We start from the raw sequence: 7395 nt of genomic DNA, 5'->3' as shown, positions 1-7395 counted from the left end.
AACTCTANGGACTTTTACCTTTANACTTTAAGAAGTTTATAAAGCTTAAAAAAGGACTTACCAACGAGGAACTCCGTAAGCTCCTCCCTAAGAGGTACTACGACTTTATTAATATATGCTTATAAAAGAGCGTAGATATACTCCCCCTATATCAACCTAACGACTATACCATTAATATTAAATAAGGAAAAATGCTATTATATAAGAGACCCTACCTAATATTAAAAGACGAACTTCTAGTTATAAAAAAGTATATTAACGAGCACCTTAATAAAGGGTTTATTTGTCCTAGTATATTACTAGTAGCCGCCCCTATCCTTCTTACTAAAAAGCTAGGAGAAGGTATTTAATTCTGCGTTAACTATAGAGGACTTAACGCTATTATAATTAAGAACCGATACCTAATACCGCTTATATATAAGACCCTTAAGCGGCTTAGTTAAGCTAAAATCTATACTAAGCTTGATATTATCGCCGCCTTTAACCATCTCTAAATATAAGAAGGTAATAAATGGAAAACCGCATTCGCATTACGCTTCGGCTAATTTAAATACACCGTCCTGCCCTTTAGCGTATATAACGGCCTAGGCACCTTCTAAAGCTATATTAATAACGCCCTATAGGACTACCTCAACGACTTCTGCTCTGCGTATATGGATAATATACTTATTTATAGCGATAACCCTTCTAAGTATACTAAGCACGTTTAAAAGGTCCTACAGCGCCTTAGGGACGCAGGACTTTATATTAATTTAAAGAAGTACGAATTCTTAGTTATAGAAGTAAAATACCTTAAACTAATTGTTACTACTAAAGGCGTCCGTATAGACCCCGAGAAGGTACGTATAATTACTAAATAGTAAGCCCCTAACTGCATTAAGGACGTATAAGCCTTCCTTAGTTTTGCTAACTTTTATTGGAAATTTATATATAACTTCTTAGGCGTAGTAGCACTACTTATAGTAATAATGCGAACGAAGGGCCTTTTTATAAAAGAAAGAAAAACGTATCTATGCTTTACCTAGACACCTAAATACAAGAAGGCGTTCTAAGACCTTAAAAATGCCTTTACTAAAGCACCTATTCTAGCTTACTTTATACTAGAACGACAACTCTATCTTAAAACTAACTCCTTAGACTATATTAACGCAGGCGTCCTCTCCTAGATAGGTAATAACGGCCTCCTCTACCTAGTTGCATTCTACTTAGCTAAGCTTACGCTATAAGAGTATAACTACAAGATCTATGATAAAGAACTCCTTACGATTGTATAAGCGTTTAAAGAGTTCTAACTAGAACTCTTTTTAGTAAAACCTAACTAGCTAACCGAAGTCCTTACGGACTATTATAACCTTAAGTACTTTATAACTATAAAGCAGCTAAATTAATGCCAAGTATATTAGAACGAGTTCCTCTCTGGTTTTAACTTTAAAATTATATATAGGCTAGGAGTATAAGGCACTAAGCCTAATAGCCTAATACGCCGCTTATAAGACCTTCCTTAGTTAGAAAACAACCCCTATAATTAGTTCCAACAATAAACAATCCTAAAAGCACGGAATTTAGCCCTAGGTATGCTACCTACGATAGAGCCGACTGCACCCTAGCTTTATACTATAGAACTAGAATTACCCCCTAAAATTAACAAGCTTATTACCGCAGTATATAATACCTCCGTTAACCCACTACTGTATTAACTTATCTCTATAAAGACCGCCGGCACCTATATACTGCCTACTAACCTCCAAAGCTTAGGCTAGATTAATATAGCAGCCTTAGAAGTAAAAGAGAATAGGCTCTATTATAGAGGCCGCCTATTTATTCCTAACTTAGAAAACCTATAACGGCAACTAATCTAAATAGCCTATGACCTCCGGTTAAGTGGCCACCTAGGTAAAAGAGGAACCTATAAGCTTCTTAGCCGATACTACTTCTAGCCTAAGATGATAGACTTAGTTAAATACTTTATAGGTGCCTACTATAGTTATAAGCGCGCTAAGGCCTTTAATATAAAGTACTAAGGACTACTATACCCCCTACTAGTACCTATATAACGATAGGCAGATATCGCTATAGACTTTATTGTTAACCTACTACCCTATAAATGATACGGTTATACCTATAAGAACATCCTTATAATAATATGCCGACTTATAAAAAAGCGCCACTATGTCCCAACTAAAGGCGTAGCCGTTAGCGACGTCGCTAATGCTTTCCTTTGCGAAGTTTACCGATTATATAGGATACCTAACTTAATTACGTCCGACTAAGGTATATAGTTTAACTCTAATATATGGAGACGAATCTGCCAACGCCTTGGCATCTCCGTTAAGATGTCTATATCCTTTTACTATAAAACTGCTGGGTAACTAGAAAACGCTAATGCTGGTATAAAAGCGTACCTATAATAGGTAGTTACCTATAGTTAAGATAACTGGGTGGATTACCTTCTACTAGGTAAATTTGTAGCGAATAACCACGTCTTAACCACTATAGGACTTACTCCATTCTTCGCGAATAAGGGTTTTTACCCCCGATCCGGTATAGAGCTACTAGAACCTGTTAATAAGGAACTGCTATATAGAAAACGCCTTAAGATGCTACTCGCTAATAAGCATACAGACCATATAAAAAATCTACTCGACTACTATAAGGGAGAGATGGCCTAGGCTTAAGTAAAGTAGGCCTACTTTGCTAACTGTTATAGAACGCCACCACCAGAGATACGTGTTGGCGACTGGGTATGGCTAGATATACGCAATATCTCTACACAGAGGCCTATAAAGTTACTTAATTATAAGAATCTCAGCCCCTATTAAATTAAACGAGTTATTAATAGAGGAGCCATATATAAGCTAGAGCTCCCGCCCGCCTTAGCCACCCGCGGAATATAGCCTATATTTTACCTATAACTACTATACCTTTATTAGCCTAACCCCTTACCAGGACAGACACAGCTTAAACCCCTACTAGTATTAATCCGAGATAAGAACGAAGACAAGAACCACAAGGAGTAGACTATTAAATAAATTATTAACTCTAAATACCGTAGTAAAGGCAGAGGACGGCGGCTCTACTACAGAGCTATTTATATAGGATTTAACATAGATTAGCTAGAATAGCAACTATAGGAAGACTTTAAAAATGCAAAGGACCTAATTAGCAATTTTTACTACGTAAACCTATAGAAACTAGGCCTAAGCAGAGATTTTGTACCTAATCCCCTATAGGAACCGTTACAGCTAAATCATTATATATTACCGTTACGTAACTACTCCGACAAGATATTTAGGAACTTTAACCGCCGGTTAAAGTTATTTAATTAGTTAAATTTTAAACGCTAAGAAGAATCTAACCAATTAGGATTTTCCATCCCCGGGATAGAAAATCGCTATTAGCTCGCTTACTACTAGCGCCTTGGTAACCCCCCCTATATCTTACTAAGTCTCTAATAGTCTTTCTCCCCTCTATAGCTTAGTACCTTTACGTAGTAAGTAACCTATAAACTTTAAGTCAGAAGCATTTATACGAGCCCATCACACCTATAATAATATTTCTTCTTCTTCTCTATACCCTAAGCGTTCCCCCTATATATATATAGCAACTATAGCGTTGCCAGAGCTCCGCCTTAATAGGAGGGGGGGTAGTGTTACGGAACCCGACCGTAGGGGCCTCTATAGGAGAGCCCCGTGCTCTTGCGTAACACCTCGCGTATAGCTTATGTCAGCTACGCGTAGGTATATCACCTCCTTACGCCCTCGACCCTTACGATCGATCGCGCAACGTCTTGTAGACTCCTTGAATATATACGTCTTGTAGCCATTGCCCCCGTACCGTGACATCCTCCTATATTATATTGTATAAGGACCGTGCAACAATAACTCGTTTATCCTTTTTAACCTATATACCTTGGTGACGTAAAAGGGTTCGTAGGTTACGGATAGTAGTAGGGTTATAAGCCTTAAGAATAGCTTCCGTAAAGTCCGCAAAGTCTTCCTTATATTGCTCCTATAGGTTGTTGTTTAGAAGCTTATAGTGTCCGTATTTAAGGATTTTGAAATTAATATAGTCGTTGACGTCGTCCGTAGACGTAAGGTCAACTCCTCAGCTCCACTTCTTTTGACCTTTGCTAATTTGCTTGCTTATATCTGCCATATTATATAGCGTTATATGTCTATATAAGCTATAGCGGGTCGTAGTAGCTTATAGCGGGTGGAGGAGGTCTTGTAACGGTCCGTAAAATTGATTAGCGGGTCCGTAATAGTTTGAGGGGTCTTGTAGTGGTCCGTAAAGGCGATTGACGGGTCCGTAACGGTTCGTAGAAGGGTAGGGGTCTCCGTAAGGGGTCCGAAAAGAGGTCGGGGGTATTAAGGGAGGGTGTAGTAGGAATAGGGGTTTAAGGTTCGAAGAGGGTTGAGGATAGGGGGTTCCGTAAAGGTCTGTATTCGCGTCTATAACTTTTGGTAAACCGTACTAAGACTTGAATAAGTATACAGAGTTGGTAATAGTCCGTAATCCCCGACTTCCGACCTTCTAGTAGGTCGTACTAGGAGTCTGAACGGGTGGTCGCTGTCGTGTATTGCTCGGGGGGAGGTGTCAAGTAATTGCTGATCTGTGCGCGCTCACTGATCAGTGTTCGTACTAACTTAATAGCACGAGTGAGTCAGATCCAGGGGCACGAAATACGTGTAGTATCGTATGCTCTTTTGGATGATGGTGACTGTCAATTGTATAAAGCAGACTACGTGGTCTATATACTGATGCGCCTCCCCCTAATTAGTCAGTGCTTTATAAGTGCACCAGACGCGTAAGCAAGTGGTTGGTGCATCGAACGCGTAAACGCGTACCTGGTGTACCGAACGCGTGAGCACGCGGTCGGTACAGGTGCTGTAATTATACAGTATATAACGAGCTCCGCTTAACCTCTAACCCTTCTTATAAGTTAGGCGTAAGGCTTAGAGGCTAAGTTTGATTAATAGTTGCCTTATACATATAAGAGCTGTCCACCTCTTTAGGTGTATTATTAGGCTGACTTATATTTTAAATATATATATATAGAGTGGACGTAATAATAGATTTAGTGCTTTTTAGTTATCGAGCCTCCGTTATACCAACACCTTAGATTAACTAGACACTATAAAACTAAAATAAGGTCAATAATATATATATAGCTAGATAATTATAGAATACTAAGCTAATTACTAGAAAATGCTATTCTAAACAGTAATAAATAACTCCGCCGCGAATATTTTCCAGCAGTTAGATATAATACACTAGGTAGTTATACACCTAGCATATAATAATAAGAACTAAGAGTATATTGCTAAATATATAATATATAGGGAGCGCCTTATTATCAGACAAACAAAAGCTTTATTAAGGTATAGGTTGTTTCTTAATTAAATTTTACTCTTATTTACGTATTCAGTTTTCCGGTTCTCTTAGCATTAATAAGGCAACTAGCCCTAAATTTAAATCGCGTTATACAAAGGTTAAGATTTTCTCTAAGTTAAAGATATAAGCTCTCTTGCCCTTAAAGTCTATAGATACCAGAAAAAGTGGTCGCTAAACCTATCCAATAAAAACTCTACCCGTCTTATCTTACAGCTTCTACGAGATTAAGGCATCGTAATCCTTAAGGGTACAACCAATACTATTCTAAAGTAGCCGCAAATTAAGGAAAACAAGGTCATACCAGTTTTCTTTCCTTTAAGGAAAAAAAGCTCTGCTTACTAATACCTTTAAAGTTTATAAATACCCTTATTAGTTCTACTAGGGACAATAGTTTCCAAGTCTTATACGCTAAAGAACACGATTTCCCTTAATATGTCCTATTTACAATTAGATAATTACCGGATTAGAAACAGCTAGCTAATAACGACAATATTATTACCATCGGTTACTATTATCTTAGAGGAGACACTAATTAGAGATAGATTGTGGAGTATAACCCAGCCCTTTAAAAGGAAGAGACTAATAAAATATCTATTATTAAAGCATGCGGAGGGGATATGTAAGTAATCGCGCCCACCGATTAAGCCAGCTCTTATTAAAATCAGTATTATTTATAATAGGTAGCTAAAACAATTAAGTCTAACTCCTACTATTAGAGAAGGGAAAGTAATAGTAATTTATTATATATGGAATAGAAATAAGCCCACTTAATAGGTAGTAAGACGCAACTAGTTTGCGTTATTTAAGATATATTTTATCTAATCTCTTTACTAAGAGTCCTAAAGCTATGCCTACTAACCCTAGCCCACTCCAAATATAAGATCTATAAAGGGAACGTTAGCGGCGTAAGGTTCCATCCTAAATTCAAAAATCCCCTTACTATAACCCCCCAGTTTACCTACCCAAAATTCTATATATAGAGCCATATATCCAAAATCCCCTTTAGCACTATTTCTACTAAACCTAACCGCATTAGCACTCGGTAACCCTAACCTAAAGTCCCTTCTAGCTTTAGGTTTAATAAAAAATTTAGTATATAGATCTATAGTAAATCCAAAACCCTCTTTAGCAGCGCTCAGTGCCATAGAGAACTTAAATACCCTTTTACCTTCTCGTGCTTTAGGTTTAATCGCATATAGCATAGTACTTAGTACCATAGTAAATTTAAAGTCTCCTCCTGTAAAAGACGTTGGGATAGGCATCTAAGTGCTATCTTCGGCTTTTAAAGTTAAGGGGCCCATTTCAGCGTTTAGAGAAATAGATTCTCCTTAGCCACCGCCATTAAAGCTAGGTTTTAGCGAGTCTGTATAAGGCGTATAAATAGTAGAGTCTTCCATTTATTTTATTTAACTGCTAGCCTCCACCGGTTACGAGTCTATATCTCTATAAGCATTTCTAAAATAATATAATCTTGTGACGTACTCTTCTTAATATATATTATAAATGGTATAAACATTTAAGTCCGCGATAAAGCTTTTACACCATAAGCTTTCCGCTTATATTAAAAAAGACTAGCAAAAAAGTCGAATTAGTAGCCGTACGGCAGACACGTATCCTAGTCAAAATAACACCTTAGAATCTTATACCCGAACCCCTCTAAAGTTTTAACATACCTATGATACAAATCCAAACGCTGGTAATTTCTGTTATAATCTTTAATAGGACAATCCTACTCTCCTTTTAACTTTAAGGGTTGAAAATATCTAGCTCCTATATAATACTTAAGGGAGAGAATGCGACCGGTAACGGCCTTGGTAAAGGCGTCTTCGTCCACTTATATTATAGGCGATAGCCTAAATATCTCCTCTAGAATACTAACTTATGTATTAAGATCTTTATACAATATAAATAAACGGTATAATTATGGGTTAGCATCTTTTCTCTTCGGCAGATATCAACGTTTAGTAGATTAGGGGTAAGGTGGAGATATTTCTACGGATG

The sequence above is a fragment of the Cenococcum geophilum genome (assembly GCF_001692895.1).
Source record: "Cenococcum geophilum 1.58 unplaced genomic scaffold K441scaffold_10, whole genome shotgun sequence".
Classification (NCBI taxonomy): Eukaryota; Fungi; Ascomycota; class Dothideomycetes; order Gloniales; family Gloniaceae; genus Cenococcum; species Cenococcum geophilum.
This window is presented reverse-complemented; position numbering follows the sequence as displayed.